Source organism: Procambarus clarkii, chromosome 10 (assembly GCF_040958095.1).
Source record: "Procambarus clarkii isolate CNS0578487 chromosome 10, FALCON_Pclarkii_2.0, whole genome shotgun sequence".
In the NCBI taxonomy this organism is placed as follows: domain Eukaryota; kingdom Metazoa; phylum Arthropoda; class Malacostraca; order Decapoda; family Cambaridae; genus Procambarus; species Procambarus clarkii.
Genome location: NC_091159.1, coordinates 27,120,945 through 27,139,926, shown reverse-complemented (window position 1 = coordinate 27,139,926; position 18,982 = coordinate 27,120,945). Strand labels below are relative to the sequence as shown.

The 18,982-nt window shown below is 43.0% G+C and overlaps 1 non-coding gene across 1 annotated transcript in view; it reads right to left on the bottom strand.

Annotated features, from left to right (window-relative positions):
- The window catches only part of LOC123746061 (calcium-activated chloride channel regulator 3A-1), a 33,804-nt gene that overhangs the window by 676 nt on the left and 14,146 nt on the right, over positions 1–18,982 (bottom strand). The window contains exons 6-21 of the transcript XR_011228038.1: positions 17,616–17,730; positions 16,098–16,210; positions 14,867–14,987; positions 13,901–14,054; positions 13,273–13,454; positions 11,079–11,273; positions 10,498–10,691; positions 9,795–9,899; positions 8,407–8,490; positions 7,602–7,717; positions 7,149–7,287; positions 6,775–6,964; positions 6,428–6,544; positions 6,131–6,199; positions 528–647; positions 180–209 (exon numbers count right to left, since the gene is read on the bottom strand). This is a non-coding gene — a transcript (calcium-activated chloride channel regulator 3A-1). The remainder of the gene's footprint in view (positions 1–179; positions 210–527; positions 648–6,130; positions 6,200–6,427; positions 6,545–6,774; positions 6,965–7,148; positions 7,288–7,601; positions 7,718–8,406; positions 8,491–9,794; positions 9,900–10,497; positions 10,692–11,078; positions 11,274–13,272; positions 13,455–13,900; positions 14,055–14,866; positions 14,988–16,097; positions 16,211–17,615; positions 17,731–18,982) is intronic.

Sequence of the window (18,982 nt, the reverse complement as noted above, 5' to 3'; positions counted from 1 at the left end):
AAGTGTCCTTGTGACTGTTATTGTGAAATGTACCTATTAACATATTGACTCTTTAAGAATTATATTTTTACGTCGTTAAACACTAGTAAAAAAAAATTCTATGTGTTAATGTGGCTTTACTAAGATCAATGCTAAAAAATCACTATCAAACAAATTGTCGACAAATCCTGTAAACTTACTTGTACGAATACAGGCAGCGAAGGAACACCCTGTTGGGAAGACAGACATAATCAGAATGCGAGCATCATAAGATTTGTTTGAAAGTTAGCATTTACAGTTTCTGTTAGAATTTTTAGGTACGATTTTGTAATATTTCTACTTAGAATCTATCGCTAAGGCATTAATTAATTTTTCCTGGCAATGTATATAAGAGTATACATAACCCCAAACAAATTAAACAATAATTAACAATGAAAATCGACGAGACGGAGATGACCAATAACGTCTTGTTTCGCCCAAGGTTAAAAATTATAAATAAATTATCTGGTGTAAGCTGTAGATAAAACTTTAGTAGATGTAGTACTCACCACTCTACCATCCGTAGCGTCGTAGTAGGCTACAGCGATGTAGACATCGTCTCCAGTGTTGGGGAGGATGGCCACACAGCGCTTGCTGACGGCCGAGACCTGGTCCGATCCATTCAGGGGCTACCGTGGGTCACCCAGAGGGAAATACATAGTGATTTGAGAAAATCAATAGGAACCATGAGAAGGATACGAACACGCTCATTTTGCCACGTAAAAGGTTGATTAAATAGATACAGAGGCTCACGGTATTGCGGGTGCTATATTATATTATATTCCTTATGGGGTCAAAGAGTTTATAGTAATTTATATCTTGGGGATCATTCAAGCTTTGTGTCTCTCACGTGTAGGTTCAGCGTGATCCCAGCATGTTCTAGGGTTCGATGAAAAACTGTACTGAATATACACTATGAGAGTTGCTGGGTGGTGGATGGTTATAGGACCCATGTTAAAGAATGTGCGTTCCAGTACCGTCTAATAGTTTTAGGCAATTGATGGTGGTGGTATTAGTACTGGATAGTTAGTGGGGTGACCCCTAACCTAACCCCAGGTTCCAATACTCAATGGATCAAAAAGTTTATAATGATACACACACACATCATTACAAGTTTATAATGACATATTTATATATATAATACATTTTGGTAGCAGTCTTTCTTGCAAACATACGTTGATAAATATGACCGAAAGGGTAAGATTAATGATTCTAACACGAATTTTCTCAGTATTTCTTATGTTTTTCTTCACTGTCGAAGGAAGCTGAAAAATTAACTCTCCAAAGTTCATTTTCACACTTTATTATGATCTAATAAAGTGTGAAAATGAATTTTGGAGAGTTAATTTTTCAACTTCCCTCGACTGTAAAGAAAAAGCTTAAGAAATATTGAGAAGAATCATGTTAGAATCAATAATCTTACCCTTTCGGTTATATATATATATATATATATATATATATATATATATATATATATATATATATATATATATATATATATATATATATATATACTCGGCTATCACCTCATTTTGTCCGGTCGTGATGGTCAAGTGGATTAAGGCGTCTTGTACATACCAGATGCGTTGCTTCTGGGAGTATGGGTTCGAGTCACTTCTGGGGTGTGAGTTTTCAGTTGCATATGTCCTGGGGACCATTCAGGCTTGTTCGCATTTGTGTTCCTCACGTGTTGCCCCAAAGAATGAGGTGATTTGGTAAAATGCTATGCCCAAGATAACTATCCGAGTGCCGGCGGTGGGGTGGTTCAAATAGCCTCGGCTATCACCTCATTTTGTCCGGTCGTGATGGTCAAGTGGATTAAGGCGTCTTGTACATACCAGATGCGTTGCTTCTGGGAGTATGGGTTCGAGTCACTTCTGGGGTGTGAGTTTTCAGTTGCATATGTCCTGGGGACCATTCAGGCTTGTTCGCATTTGTGTTCCTCACGTGTTGCCCCAAAGAATGAGGTGATTTGGTAAAATGCTATGCCCAAGATAACTATCCGAGTGCCGGCGGTGGGGTGGTTCAAATAGCCTCGGCTATCACCTCATTTTGTCCGGTCGTGATGGTCAAGTGGATTAAGGCGTCTTGTACATACCAGATGCGTTGCTTCTGGGAGTATGGGTTCGAGTCACTTCTGGGGTGTGAGTTTTCAGTTGCATATGTCCTGGGGACCATTCAGGCTTGTTCGCATTTGTGTTCCTCACGTGTTGCCCCAAAGAATGAGGTGATTTGGTAAAATGCTATGCCCAAGATAACTATCCGAGTGCCGGCGGTGGGGTGGTTCAAATAGCCTCGGCTATCACCTCATTTTGTCCGGTCGTGATGGTCAAGTGGATTAAGGCGTCTTGTACATACCAGATGCGTTGCTTCTGGGAGTATGGGTTCGAGTCACTTCTGGGGTGTGAGTTTTCAGTTGCATATGTCCTGGGGACCATTCAGGCTTGTTCGCATATATATATATATACATATATATATATATATATATATATATATATATATATATATATATATATATATATATATATATATATATATAACTGAAAACTCACACCCCAGAAGTGACTCGAACCCATACTCCCAGAAGCAACGCAACTGGTATGTACAAGACGCCTTAATCCACTTGACCATCACGACCGGACATAATGAGGTGATAGCCGAGGCTATTTGAACCACCCCACCGCCGGCACTCGGATAGTAATCTTGGGCATAGCATTTTACCAAATCACCTCATTCTTTGGGGCACACGTGAGGAACACAAATGCGAACAAGCCTGAATGGTCCCCAGGACAATATGCAACTGAAAACTCACACCCCAGAAGTGACTCGAACCCATACTCCCAGAAGCAACGCAACTGGTATGTACAAGACGCCTTAATCCACTTGACCATCACGACCGGACATAATGAGGTGATAGCCGAGGCTATTTGAACCACCCCACCGCCGGCACTCGGATAGTAATCTTGGGCATAGCATTTTACCAAATCACCTCATTCTTTGGGGCACACGTGAGGAACACAAATGCGAACAAGCCTGAATGGTCCCCAGGACAATATGCAACTGAAAACTCACACCCCAGAAGTGACTCGAACCCATACTCCCAGAAGCAACGCAACTGGTATGTACAAGACGCCTTAATCCACTTGACCATCACGACCGGACATAATGAGGTGATAGCCGAGGCTATTTGAACCACCCCACCGCCGGCACTCGGATAGTAATCTTGGGCATAGCATTTTACCAAATCACCTCATTCTTTGGGGCACACGTGAGGAACACAAATGCGAACAAGCCTGAATGGTCCCCAGGACAATATGCAACTGAAAACTCACACCCCAGAAGTGACTCGAACCCATACTCCCAGAAGCAACGCAACTGGTATGTACAAGACGCCTTAATCCACTTGACCATCACGACCGGACATAATGAGGTGATAGCCGAGGCTATTTGAACCACCCCACCGCCGGCACTCGGATAGTAATCTTGGGCATAGCATTTTACCAAATCACCTCATTCTTTGGGGCACACGTGAGGAACACAAATGCGAACAAGCCTGAATGGTCCCCAGGACAATATGCAACTGAAAACTCACACCCCAGAAGTGACTCGAACCCATACTCCCAGAAGCAACGCAACTGGTATGTACAAGACGCCTTAATCCACTTGACCATCACGACCGGACATAATGAGGTGATAGCCGAGGCTATTTGAACCACCCCACCGCCGGCACTCGGATAGTAATCTTGGGCATAGCATTTTACCAAATCACCTCATTCTTTGGGGCACACGTGAGGAACACAAATGCGAACAAGCCTGAATGGTCCCCAGGACAATATGCAACTGAAAACTCACACCCCAGAAGTGACTCGAACCCATACTCCCAGAAGCAACGCAACTGGTATGTACAAGACGCCTTAATCCACTTGACCATCACGACCGGACATAATGAGGTGATAGCCGAGGCTATTTGAACCACCCCACCGCCGGCACTCGGATAGTAATCTTGGGCATAGCATTTTACCAAATCACCTCATTCTTTGGGGCACACGTGAGGAACACAAATGCGAACAAGCCTGAATGGTCCCCAGGACAATATGCAACTGAAAACTCACACCCCAGAAGTGACTCGAACCCATACTCCCAGAAGCAACGCAACTGGTATGTACAAGACGCCTTAATCCACTTGACCATCACGACCGGACATAATGAGGTGATAGCCGAGGCTATTTGAACCACCCCACCGCCGGCACTCGGATAGTAATCTTGGGCATAGCATTTTACCAAATCACCTCATTCTTTGGGGCACACGTGAGGAACACAAATGCGAACAAGCCTGAATGGTCCCCAGGACAATATGCAACTGAAAACTCACACCCCAGAAGTGACTCGAACCCATACTCCCAGAAGCAACGCAACTGGTATGTACAAGACGCCTTAATCCACTTGACCATCACGACCGGACATAATGAGGTGATAGCCGAGGCTATTTGAACCACCCCACCGCCGGCACTCGGATAGTAATCTTGGGCATAGCATTTTACCAAATCACCTCATTCTTTGGGGCACACGTGAGGAACACAAATGCGATTACTATCACAAAGATTACTATCCGAGTGCCGGCGGTGGGGTGGTTCAAATAGCCTCGGCTATCACCTCATTATGTCCGGTCGTGATGGTCAAGTGGATTAAGGCGTCTTGTACATACCAGTTGCGTTGCTTCTGGGAGTATGGGTTCGAGTCACTTCTGGGGTGTGAGTTTTCAGTTGCATATTGTCCTGGGGACCATTCAGGCTTGTTCGCATTTGTGTTCCTCACGTGTGCCCCAAAGAATGAGGTGATTTGGTAAAATGCTATGCCCAAGATTACTATCCGAGTGCCGGCGGTGGGGTGGTTCAAATAGCCTCGGCTATCACCTCATTATGTCCGGTCGTGATGGTCAAGTGGATTAAGGCGTCTTGTACATACCAGTTGCGTTGCTTCTGGGAGTATGGGTTCGAGTCACTTCTGGGGTGTGAGTTTTCAGTTGCATATTGTCCTGGGGACCATTCAGGCTTGTTCGCATTTGTGTTCCTCACGTGTGCCCCAAAGAATGAGGTGATTTGGTAAAATGCTATGCCCAAGATTACTATCCGAGTGCCGGCGGTGGGGTGGTTCAAATAGCCTCGGCTATCACCTCATTATGTCCGGTCGTGATGGTCAAGTGGATTAAGGCGTCTTGTACATACCAGTTGCATTGCTTCTGGGAGTATGGGTTCGAGTCACTTCTGGGGTGTGAGTTTTCAGTTGCATATTGTCCTGGGGACCATTCAGGCTTGTTCGCATATATATATATATATATATATGTATGTCGTACCTAGTAGCCAGAACGCACTTCTCAGCGTACTATGAAAGGCCCGATTTGCCTAATAAGCCCAGTTTTCATGAATTAATTGTTTTCCGACTACCTAACCTACCTAACCTAACCTAACCTAACCTATAAAGATAGGTTAGGTTAGGTTAGGTAGGGTTGGTTAGGTTCGGTCATATATCTACGTTAATTTTAACTCCAAAAAAAAAATTGACCTCATACATAATGAAATGGGTAGCTTTATCATTTCATAAGAAAAAAAATTGAGAAAATATATTAATTCAGTAAAACTTGGCTTATTAGGCAAATCGGGCCTTGCATAGTAGGCTGAGAAGTGCGTTCTGGCTACTAGGTACGACATATATATATAATTAATGTTTCATTGAATATGCATATTCTGTATTGATTATTTTCATGTCTTTCTCCTAACCCTCTGACTAGTGCTCTTGCATCTTGGTTTAATTGGAAGAGGGTTCTCTTCCTAGTAGGCTCCTAGTGGGTAGTGCTCCCCAGCACTACCCACTAGGAGTCCAGGGACGTGAGTTCAATCCCATTACATTGCCTCACTACTTCTTCGTTGATACATCACCTTATCGTGAGTTCATCTTGCATTACTAATATAATTATTATTATTATTATTATTAGTAGTAGTAGTAGTATATAACTCTGAGAATTTTAAGTTTACTTTATTAAATAAATATGTATTATTCTTGAGGATTATACTAAAATATAATTTAATGAGGTGAAGTAGTGTATATTACTTACAGCAGAAGCGCTGAGGAAGTTGTCCCCGACGGCTGAGATGGTGAGACCATATCGAATCCAAATAGAATCCTGGAAATACATTTTGTATCAGTTACTCATATAAGGTTTGATATATCACTTGAAGTATTTGTAATATTGAAAATATGTTGGAGCATGTTGCTGTGGGGTAGCCTTGATAGTGTTCCGGTTTGCGTTTTCAGCTCTCACTGTAGAGAGAGAGAGAGAGAGAGAGAGAGAGAGAGAGAGAGAGAGAGAGAGAGAGAGAGAGAGAGAGAGAGAGAGAGAGAGAGCCCTTACCGTTGAGTCTGTTGTTGTGACATTTCGAGTCCAGGTGATAGACACCTCCCATGTATCTCCTTTCATTACAGGAGGTTCAGGGGCTAGTTTCAGTTCCTTAATGCGGACGGGAAGCTCCTGAAATACATAACCTAGATATAGGACTCCTTAAACGTGTGGAAACACAATTATATAATGATTGACACCTGAAACATATACTGTGATATATGAAACTTGAAACAGACAAACAGGTCCCGATAACATTTTCCCTCAAGATTTTCTTTGGAGCCGCCGAGGAGCTGAAGAAACCATGCACTGGCAATGATCTACAGCAATTCTTAAGACAGCGGAGAAATACCAAATACTACCTGAATATGGTGAGTGAAGGTGATGGAGTAAGGGCGCAACAGATACATGTTGACTTCGGTAATACGGCTCTTGGCGGCGTTACTGTAGCTGCCGCAGCAGTAACCCTTGGTCGGGTCTATGGGCATCACTCCAGAGCCTCCCACGCCTCCACTTTCACCTGCCCTGACTTTCCGCTCCAGAGAACTGGAGGTGGTAAGTTTCAATTCCCAGAGACGTTAAAACCAAAGAAAAGATTTCGTGTATAAAGAAAATAGAATAAAAACATACATATTTCATCCATTACGAATTATAACAATCGGGTCGATGACATACATGGAAAGACCCAAAAATTAAACTCAATTTAAGTTGAAACATGAACACGAAGGGTGTTCACCTGGAGATGGAGGCGAAGGGCGAGAAGTTTTGAGGCTTGTTGTTGATGGCCAGTTCAGTGACGGTGAGTGTGGTGCCAGGCGGCCAGTCCCCCTCCACCTGCGCAGACCACACTGTGTCACGGGCGCGCACGTCCACATCTGTCGGGGATATACAATAGTAAACAGGAACTCGTGAACGATTAGAATGATTTTACTTTCGATGGAAGAAATTAAATGACTAGTACAAACAAAATATAGCGTCATAACTCAAAATGGGCAAGATTCTTTTTTTTTAATGCAATTACAACAGAAAATAATTAAAAGTCAACGTTTTGCTTTCGCATTCACCGAAAATCTTCAACATTTTTAATGTTTCTCTTTCTTCCCCGATTTATCCTTTTTTAACAATGTTTTCTTTTGCCTTGTGTTGTTCTTATACTAATTCCTTTCCTGTATACCGACGGTCGCCTCACCTCCGGGTCCATCATCCAGCATAGTAAGCAGTCTCTCCACTGTGTCAGGTACCGTTGTTCAGCTCCACCTTCGCCTGGACTGTAATATACTCTAATACGCCGCTAACATGCGAGATCTGACGAAATAACACAAGAATTACATTTTGAAGAAAAACTCGTAAAACAGGCACCAAAGCCTAGGAACAAGTACTTAAACTATAACAAAAACATGCACGATGATCCTTAAACATTATGATTCCATACATAAGTGATTAGACTGGCTTTTATCAGGCATTAAGAAGAGTTAAAGTTGAATGCCTATCATGTGTCATTATTGTCGAGGTAGTAATCTTTCATAGTTTTAATTTCCAAATGTCTTTTACAGTATTATGAATTACATTAAATTTTCTGGGAACTTACGATGTGAAGTATACATGTTACTGAATAAACAGTAGTCAGGATGTCAGTTTTAAGGTGTATCGAATTTTAGGCTATTAACCCTTCTACTGCGGATAACGTTTGTGAACATATTTTTATGTTAGGCTCCATGTGCAGTTAGTGGCTGTGAGTGCTATGACATCTGGGTAACTAGAGATCAAACCTGCAGAGGTTAGGTTGCACCCCTAACCTTCGGAGGTCTGTGGTGATAAAGTAGTCATGTTGTGAAAAATTTGCGGAAAATTAACGGACAAAAATTCTACAACTCCGGAAAACTTCCCCCTCTCCAATGTGTCATCTTGAAAAGTTGGGTGAGGCAAGTCCCACTTAATCTTTTAGCCTTTTACGTTTGGTCAGACATAGAGACATTGTAGTTTTTATATAGTACCTGGCAGAAAAGTATTAGGTTGTTGCTCTCAGGAATGCCGGCCTTGACGCCAGCGTCCTCTGATGACCACACATCCACCACAATCTGCAAAGTCGCCACTCCACTTAGTCTAAGCACTCGGTCAATACTATATACATATATATCTGTGTATCAGCATATCATTATACAAAATGCATTGATGTATCCTTGTATTACTACACTTGTCTATGTATAGTTAATCACTACACAGCTGTATCATCATATAATTGTATCATTATATATTTTGATCACAAGTATCACCTCACTTTATCATGAAATAATATAATTTGAGTGTTGAAATATGTTCATAACTAACTATGCTAGAGGGGGGATACCCGGCTGCGCCCAGGTCTCTCTTTCTGTTTCCGCACTCCCCCTCTCTCATTTCTTTCCATATCCGTCTCTTCCCATCTGCTACTTTCTCCCCTTTCTCCTTTTCTCCCACATGTCTTCCTCCTCGCTCCCACCCTCTCAGCCTTTCCATCCTAATATCCACCCTCTCCCTCCCTCACACCTCTCTCCTCCCCCCTCTTCCAGTCTGCCCCTTTCCCACCTTTCTTCTCCACCTGTCCCCCGCTCTCCTTCCCTCTTTTCAAACTCCCTCCTCCCCTTCCCTCTCTTCAAACTCCCTCCTCTCCTTCCCTCTCTTCAAACTCCCTCCTCTCCTTCCCTCCGTATATGTTTGTCCATCTCTGTGTTTGTCTGTGTTTTTCTGCCTGTCTTCCTGTCTTCCTGTCTCTGCCCTGACCGACCCGGTTTCTATACAGGCCTATCTCTGTTTTTGTCTATCTCTGTCTCTTCCTCATTCTCTCTGTTTTATGGTCACTGTACATCGTCTGCATTGTTCTATCTTTATTTATTCTCTTAATCTGTACTGGACCAGGTCGTGAGGGTGATGAGACATGCAGGCAGTGGTGGTAATGAGACATGTAGGTAATGGTGGTAATGAGAGACATGTAGGTAGTGGTGGTAATGAGAGACATGCAGGTAGTGGTGGTAATGAGACATGTAGGTAGTGGTGGTAATGAGAGACATGCAGGTAGTGGTGGTAATGAGAGACATGTAGGTAGTGGTGGTAATGAGACATGTAGGTAATGGTGGTAATGAGAGACATGTAGGTAGTGGTGGTAATGAGACATGTAGGTAATGGTGGTAATGAGAGACATGTAGGTAATGGTGGCAATGAGACATGCAGGTAGTGGTGGTAATGAGACATGCAGGTAGTGGTGGTAATGAGACATGCAGGTAGTAGTGGTAATGAGACACGCAGGTAGTTGTGGTAGTGAGAGACACGCAGGTAGTGGTGGTAATGAGACACGCAGGTAGTTGTGGTAGTGAGAGACACGCAGGTAGTGGTGGTAATATCTCACCTGGGGACTGGAGACATCCATGCTTACCACACTCCAAGTAACGTCACCTTCAACAGTGGTGCTTCCCGTGTTCTTCAGGAGTACCTTATACTCTGCGGCTGGGATCTGGAGTCTGTAAGTGTTAAAGGAATTACTATTATTTCCCTACTGTGTGAATATGTTTTATGCTTGAGTGAGGTTTGCCTGCTGTACTCGCCTAGTTTTGTTTTGGAGGGGTGGGAGGGAGTTGAGCTTCGGCTCTTAGGTTCAGCCTCTCAACTGCCAATCTACTAGTGTGCAGGTTTCTGAGCTTATTGAGTTCTATCATATCTACATTTGAAAATGTGCATGGAGTCTGCCTCTACCACATCTCTGCCTAATGCATTCTATTTAGTGTGTGTGTGTGTGTGTGTGTGTGCTGTTGTGTGTACTAACTTAATGCACTAGATACTGTGTGCAACTTTCGAGTATTTGACCAATGTAATTTTATTTACTAATTTGATTACAATTATGAATTACTATATAATTCATTTATAATTAGGTTTCTAACAATAACAAACCCTGTCAAGACAAACATTTGTATGTGAAACGTTCCTTAAAATGCTCGAGACTAAGATGCTTTAATATCTGCGTGGAGTGCAGGTAAAGCCTACTTACCGTCATTGTAGGGAAGTGCACAAACACCCCAGAGTCGATGTTTTCATGGTAACATTCCATTTCGTTAGTGCTCGTTGGTCGACCACACAAAATCGGCTTGCCATACATAGGATTTACTAAGTACTATCTCGATGCTGTCTTCGGCGAAGTTTGCTATGGTGACGCGGGCGTTGACTTGCTTCGAGCGAGATGTTGTCAAGGATGACCACTGGCAGGGAAGTATTCTTGCCGACAGGCCACAGAGAAGCGACTCACCCCGTACTGAATGTCAAGCGTGACTAGATGTGAGAACGTGTTGTAATACTTTGCTCAAACTATAAATGTTTCCATTATGGTGAAGATTCAGGGCACATATACCTCAAACCTATATTTGAAGCCTAATATTTGTCTCTCATATTGCTGGCTACAGGAGCAGTAAAATAACTACTTTATATCCTAGAAGTTCAATAATATGACTATTTTTAATAACTACTTTTACAGCTATTGTGCTCAAGCCCTTCAGAGGAAAATGAAGACAGCTAATGATGCCTATCAAACTTTATTAACCGTATGTTATACCGATTCCTGAAGTCGAAAATTATATTCCATGTGAAATATGATCTCAAAGTCGCTCACAGTGATCAAATTATCTTAAAGTTTCTCTCTCACCAGATAGTGATCATCGATAGTGTGGGCTTCGAGATAACTGTCCATGTCGCTCTTAAGGGCTTCTGAGGATACTGCACGACTGCCGGCGTAGAAATTCCCGCCAGAGTCCTGGAGGGTGGGCAGCAGGGGCGCGATGGTCTCCAGCTCGTTGGGACTAAACACCAGCAGCTTGATCTTCTTCTTCAGCAGCGCCTCCTGCAGACATAAGGTAAGCTTTGATCGTCACGCTGGCGGTTCTCTGCCTGCTGGAGATTCAAGCTCTCAAGGACCGTGAAGATTTATCATATATGCACATAATTACTTTGATTATTCAAGATTATAAGGCTTGTATGTAGTACAATGGAAAGTGGACGTGTCAGCTGCAATGGATGTGTAAGGAAATTAAGTTCAAGGTGTTTCGACATCTCTTATTGCTTGAAGCAAGAAAAACCCATTCGTAAAAAATCCGATAACAAGCGACAATAAAAGCATGAGGCTTTTATTGTCGCTGTTTAGAAAAAGTGAACAATTCCGATGACACGTCACTGTCATTAAAAGCCTCAGACAGTCGTGAAAAAATTCGATGAGTGACAATAAAAGGCTCAGACAATCAAAATTAGCATAACAAAGAAACGCAAGAAATACCATGAGAACCACACGTACCCGAAGGCACATCGTCACTTTTTTCGAACTGATATAGTTTAACATTATAGTACATTATAGTTTTGTCTATAGCTGTTTTAGTTCTGTTGCCTATTATTTTAATTTACAGTACATAGGTAAAGAAGTTAGATGCAAGTGCGTTTCTAACATCATCTTCTTGATAGTAGGTGCAGTTTGCATGAAGGGTTTGTCCTCCCGATGACTGCACCAGTACAGGTGTTTATGTTGAAGATGATAAGAGTTTCAAGGGTGCTTGTTGCGTTGTGCTGTAGACAGAGGAGCGGCGACTAGAACAGAGGTGTATGTTAGAGGGAGACTTGCCGCACCGTAGGGCGGTGTGTTGTGTTTATGGCGTCAGCTGATCCATGGTGTTGCGATGAGGCAGTTGTTGTCTGTGTTTAGCTGTTGGTGGCGCCAGGTATAAATGTGGCGCGGGTCAGATGTGACCCAATTTGTTGGTCGATTGGAGATATTTAGCCAGTGCTTTGACTATTTGGTATTTTTCTTGTAACGAGTGGTCACCGCCTCCTAATATATGCTCGATGGTAAAGGGTATTTTAAGTGAGATAAGTACTTGTTTGAAATTTACTCTGGCACTATAGTGTCGGAAGCAATGTAGGAGATAGTGTTCGATTGTTTCAGGCACCTGACAGTGGATGCAGAGTTCGTTGATGTCTGTTCTGTACTTAGAGCTGTGTGCTGCTAGTTTGGTGTGTCCCAGCCTTAATCTGGTCATCGCTATATCAATTTCTCTGCTTTTATATCTGACATGTTTCCAAGTTTCCCATTTCTTTTTAATGGACCCGTAGTACAAAGGTGAGCATGATGTTTTCCATTTCGTCGCAAAATCTTGGGTGATGGTATTTTTGAAGGCTCCTTTACGTGCAACATGGGGAATTGGATGACGGGTAATGTGAGGTGTGTTGTGCATTGCTTTGGCTAGTTGATCTACTAGTTTCTAACATCAGTAAGCGAAGCATTGGTTGTGAAAAATTAGAACGTCAATAATTGGCAGTCATGTAAAGTGGGTTTCTACAGCCTGAAGCTCACTGAATACTTCACCTACGTTCTATAGATAAAGATAATTGCAAGCATAATCAAAACACTTACTCTAGGCAAGACTTTACAAAACTATAATATATGCACATTAGCAATTAATATATGAAAAAGCAAGTTTTTTGATTACACAGTACGGAAATACAGGTATTTACGAATTCGCGTTAGGGTTGATGGCCACAGTTTGAACGAGAATAGTCTGGATTGTATGCTTGTGTTGATTAGTACTGGGGGGGTAGAAATAGCCTAAGCTACTCTATCCCTTTGAGATGTATTTCTTTCTTATCTCAATAAACATACTGGAACTTGAAGGGGTCGCGTCGTTCATATTCTGTGAAGTTCCTCTGTTGTATATTGGTTTTTAGGACAAATTATTATGATTTATTACGTGTTTTTAGCGTAATTGACATCTTTGCGAACATTAGCGAGGACCTGATAGACAGAGAGAGTTGGAAAAATAGAAGTGAAGGGTACATTTACTTGACGAGAGACTCACGGTGTCCACAAAGTCTGCCTGGTCTTGTGCGAGTGTGTGCATGGCGGCGACCACTAGGAGAGTACCGGGGTGGTACTCCTGGAGTTCGCCCACCACCTCCATCACCGCCTCCCCCAGCGGCATCGTGTCATTCACCAAACGGTCATCTTGATCAGGCATATAATTGTCAATGGATTGGAAGTCTGCAAAAAATAAACGGTCACAATTTAGACTTGCACGGGGCAAGAGGAAATATTTGGTACACTATTAAGCCTGTAACATTTTCATGTTAAGGCTGCAGTGAGATAATATTAGGCTGCGAAATTTTGGTTTAATTCTCTCAGAATTATTTTTTTTTACTTAAAATGCATGACAGATGCTCAAATGTGCTGGAAAGAGGTACTGGGTCAAAATATATTTTCTCTGGATCCTGTAGAAAATTGAGGCTACAGTACTTATGGACGATGAACATAACTTCGTGAGGTTTGCCAGTGCAGTCTATTGCTCACATGGCCCTGTATGATGGGGATTTTTATTTTTCATCACGTAGCTAGTTCATGAGGCTCACTATGTACCCCATTCATATAGTCTAGGGTAGATGCTTAAATGTAGATGTACCTAAATGTGCTAATAAAAGCAAAGTACTCACTTGTGACGGTAGAGATGTCCAACTTCTTAGTGAACTCTGTTTGATCCATGTTATTGGTCCTGAAGGTGGCGAGTCCGAGCTGCAAGGACCCGTAGCGATCAGTGTTCTTGGACACTATGTAGCTCACAAGGCTTTTGGTGTCGTCGATATCCTCCTGAACTCCCAGAAGGCCAGACACACATGCGATGAAAGAAAATGTGGAATGTTAATTGGTCCGTCAACATGTGTTGCTGGCGTAGCCTGGTATGTTGGGGCATGTGTTGCTAGTGCAGTTTGTGGTGTGTTGTGTCAGGGGCCAGACCTAATACAACCCGCCCTGACGTCATAAGCCTAACCCAACCAGCTGTGATATCAGAGATATCATGGGAATTAGTGTTTAATAATAGTGCGAAATACTGAATTTATTGATGAATAATATTAATAAATAAATTTGTTGGGTCTAGCCTTCAGTTTTAGGCTGTGAGCTGACCAAATGACGCTATTTAGATCTATTAATATATTCATTACCTTACTTTATATACATCCCTTTCATTACTATCCCTTACAAAATCTCTCTTCTCTCTCTCTCTCTCTCTCTCTCTCTCTCTCTCTCTCTCTCTCTCTCTCTCTCTCTCTCTCTCTCTCTCTCTCTCTCTCTCTCTCTCTCTCTCTCTCTCAAGCAAAGATGAGGAACACATTGATCTCAATAAATGCATTTGAACCACATTAAAAATGGGAAAATTCACTGAGCGTTTTCAGTTATTTACATAACCACTGCGAAAATCATAATTGTGGACTGGTTATGTAAATAACTGAAAGTGCTCGGTCGATTTTCCCGTCTTTAATGTGGTTTATTTGCATATATATTTATATTTACAGACAATTTAACGTTTGGATGACTGCATCCAGTAAATGACAATTGATAGGCTTTATTTCCTTGTTTTGTTTTAATAATAAAATTGTATACGCGTCTTAGGCCAGATCAACTGGAAGGGAGTAGATACTTGCCTGGTTGTCGGGGGCATCAAAGAGGAAGAAGATCTTGGCTTGTGGAGACTTGTGGAGGCTGATGGTCACTTGAGGGGTAGTGCTGCTCGTCTTGGTGTCTCTGTTTTGCGGGGTGGGAGAGATATTATTCTTCTTCCTGTTCTTTACTTCCTTTCTTCCCTACTTTACCTCTGCCTCCGGTTCATCTCCACCCTCCCTACCTCTACCTCCGGTTCATCTCCACCCTCCCTACCTCTACCTCCGGTTCATCTCCTTTCCTACCTCTACTACCTCCAGTTCGTCACCTACCGCCTCGTTGCCTCTCTCCTATGCCTTCCCGGTAAGCACAATATCCATCTTTTACACACTATATCCATCAGTGTTACGAACGGGTTGTCCTTTGATTGCAAATCTGTCATCTAAAGAAACATTTAGTATAGCAGCATATCTGAATACACCAATTTTCTACCTGCTAAACTCTACGGACTTTGTGCAGAACATTTCATATCTACCGACTTTCTCGACAAGTTATCTTTTTGAGATTCTTGAGGTTATCTTGAGATGGTTTCGGGGCTTTAGTATCCCCGCGGCCCGGTCCTCGACCAAGCCTCCACCCCAGGAAGCAGCCCGTGACAGCTGACTAACACCCAGGTACCTATTTACTGCTAGGTAACAGGGGCATAGGGTGAAAGAAACTCTGCCCATTGTTTCTCGCCGGCGCCCGGGATCGAACCCGGGACCACAGGATCACAGTCCAGCGTGCTGTCCGCTCGGCCGACCGGCTCCCGGGTACGTAAGTACGTAGGGGAGAGGGGAGGAAACTTCAACCCCGTCCTTATGACACTACCACACCAACCTGTCCTCTTAAAAATTAACGTCGCTTTTGGCCGTTTCCCGTATAACCGAAAGTATACGTAATTTGAAAATATAAAAAAATGAAAACAAATTTGAGATTTTTTTTCAACAACAGTAAGTTAAGGGTCCTTTGGTAGGTTAGGTGGGCAGGAAATTCTCATAGTTTTAAATTTGTATGAAAAATGTTAATTGAAAGTTTCCTCTTGTAACCTTTCTGAGTAGGCCGGACGACTCAAACAGAAAACGGGACAGTACGTCACTTTTGTGAGTCGATTTCATTTCAAATTACGTCCACTTTTGGCCATAGCGCGCATACGAACGAAAAGCGATGTTATTTTTAAGAGGACGGGTTGAATAATCAATGATGTTGACGTACATGAAGTCCGGGTGGGTGTTGAGGAGCTCCCAGAGCGAGCGACGGCCGCACAGCTGGTTCTGGGGCGTGGGAGCCCAGGGGTCGTGGGTGGTGCTATTGCAGAAGCTGCCCTCCTGGTGGTGGTGGTGGTGTCCAGTGGTGGTGGTGGTGGTGGGAAGATGCAGGTGTGAGAGTGATGGTTGTGGTGGTATAGAGGCGAATAGGAGGGAATAAAATAAAGATATTTGAGTAGTTGTACTGTGATGAAATATTTAAAAACGTGAATAATTTAGAAATAACGCCATTAAAAATGTTCAAGAAATATCTATAATTATTTCAATCAATATTATATATACTATCAGAATCTCATCCAAATACTCATCCAAGTTTGCCTATTGTAGATAGGGTAACCTTTCCCCCGCCGCCCACTGGGGAAAGGGGAGGGGGGGAATGATAGACAAATACAGATTATATGTAATCTGGACACCTAACCCACACATCTTGAAATATAGGAAGTGACAACGTTTCGCTCCGTCCTGGACAATTATCAAGGCCCAGAGAAAGAGAAGAGACAAGAAAGAGAAACAGAGAGAGAGTCACTATATAAAGTAAGAAAGTGAGGTGAAAGACGAGAAGGTTGAAGTATACCATAAGAGTTAATAAGAACAAAGAAAACTGCAAAAGGCAGATAACAACAGAGTAGAAAGCCAAGAAAAAAAAGAGCCTAGAGGTGCTGAAAGTTAAGTCAGATCGTATTGTTAAGGTTAGAGCATTTAACCTTTCGTAAGAGAGTGAAAGAACACAAAAGAAGTGTTAAGCCTCCAGACTCGATGCTCTTTTCTGTTTGGTCTTCACAGACGCTGTCTTGTCCAATTGGCTCTCATACACAACATGGCGAACGTGAACCTTCGTCTTGGCTTTGTTGCTGTTGACTCTGGTTTTCTCAGTTCATTGTTAAATGCTCTGACCTTCTTAACAAATGTGATCTGACTTAGCTTTAGCCCCTTTAGACTCATTTTTTCTCTTCTTGTATGCTGCTTTCTCTCTTGTGTTTATTTCACCTTTTTCTCTTCTCCGTTAGACATCCGTGTAGGAGTTATTCCCATTTTCTTCTGTACTTGACGGTATACTTCAACCTTCTTGCCTTTCACCTCACATTCTCACCTTATATATATTGACTTTCTCTACCTCTCTTTCTTTACACGACTTAATGATTGTCCAGGATGGACCGAAAGGTCGTCATTTGCTTTATTTTCAGACGTGTGGGATTGGGTGTCTACATTTCAGCCCGGTTATTGTGTTACTCCCTGCATATGTAATTTGTTTAACTTAAAGAACATTGTGGACCAGGACCTGAATCTGTTTTGTTACTCTGGAAGAAGGTTAGACCCTTTACATCACGCATCAACTGGATAGGTCTGCGTTCCATGATAAAACAAATCAACTATAATTGTTATTACATAGAAGAGCCGTCTCTCGTAAATCTTTTTTCTCTCTCTCTCTCTCTCTCACCTCCCTCTCTCCCTCACACCTACTTACGGAGAGGTAGGTGAGGGACATGATGGAGGCCATGGCGGTGGCTGCCGTGGAGTTGGAATCAGGGAAGAAGTAACACAAGCTGGTCATGTCGTCTGGCTCACAGCTGACTCCCTTCCTGCGAGAGGCCAAACAAACACTTCTTTAGGTACACTAAATCTTAACAATTCTACCGACAAGGTTATAATATTTACATTTTATCCTGCTAAGGTGTTTACTGGTTTTCATTTGCTCTTTTGGCTCGTATCCCCCAGTCTCCTTGTAGGTTATAGAATGGTGGTCTGTATTGTGGCATTTTCCTTAACCTGCTCCAGTCTCCTGGAGCCTTGTGTGCTATCCTTGGAGACCCTTAATACTTGAGGGTGGAACTTTGTCATTGGAGATACTGTCTTTAGGAACCCGTATCCTCAGGTGAACTTTCTCTTATCCTTAAGAACCGTTATCTGTGAGGACCCTTATCTCTCTCAGAGAGAGAGAGGACCTCTCTCTCTCTTCTCTCTTCTATCTTCTCTCTCTCTCTCTCTCTCTCTCTCTCTCTCTCTCTCTCTCTCTCTCTCTCTCTCTCTCTCTCTCTCTCTCTCTCTCTCTCTCTCTCTCTCTCTCTCTCTCTTCCCTTCTCTCTCTCTCTCTCTCTCTCTCTCTCTCTCTCTCTCTCTCTCTCTCTCTCTCTCTCTCTCTCTCTCTCTCTCTCTCTCTCTCTCTCTCTCTCTCTCTTCCTCTCTCTCTCTCTCTCTCTCTCTCTCTCTCTCTCTCTCTCTCTCTCTCTCTCTCTCTCTCTCTCTCTCTCTCTCTCTCTCTCTCTCTCTCTCTCTCTCTCTCTCTCTTCCCCCCCCCCCTCTCTCTCTCTCTCTCTCTCTCTCTCTCTCTCTCTCTCTCTCTCTCTCTCTCTCTCTCTCTCTCTCTCTCTCTCTCTCTCTCTCTCTTCCCTCCCCCTCTCTCTCTCTCTCTCTCTCTCTCTCTCTCTCTCTCTCTCTCTCTCTCTCTCTCTCTCTCTCTCTCTCTCTCTCTTCCCCCCCCCTCTCTCTCTCTCTCTCTCTCTCTCTCTCTCTCTCTCTCTCTCTCTCTCTCTCTCTTCCCCCCCCTCTCTCTCTCTCTCTCTCTCTCTCTCTCTCTCTCTCTCTCTTCCCCCCCCTCTCTCTCTCTCTCTCTCTCTCTCTCTCTCTCTCTCTCTCTCTCTCTCTCTCTCTCTCTCTCTCTCTCTCTCTCTCTCTCTCTCTCTCTCTCTCTTTCTCTCTGTCTCTCTCTGTCTGTCTCTCTCTCTCTCTCTCTCTCTGTCTCTCTCTCTCTCTCTCTCTCTCTCTCTCTCTCTCTCTCTCTCTCTCTCTCTCTCTCTCTCTCTCTCTCTCTCTCTCTCTCTCTCTCTCTCTCTC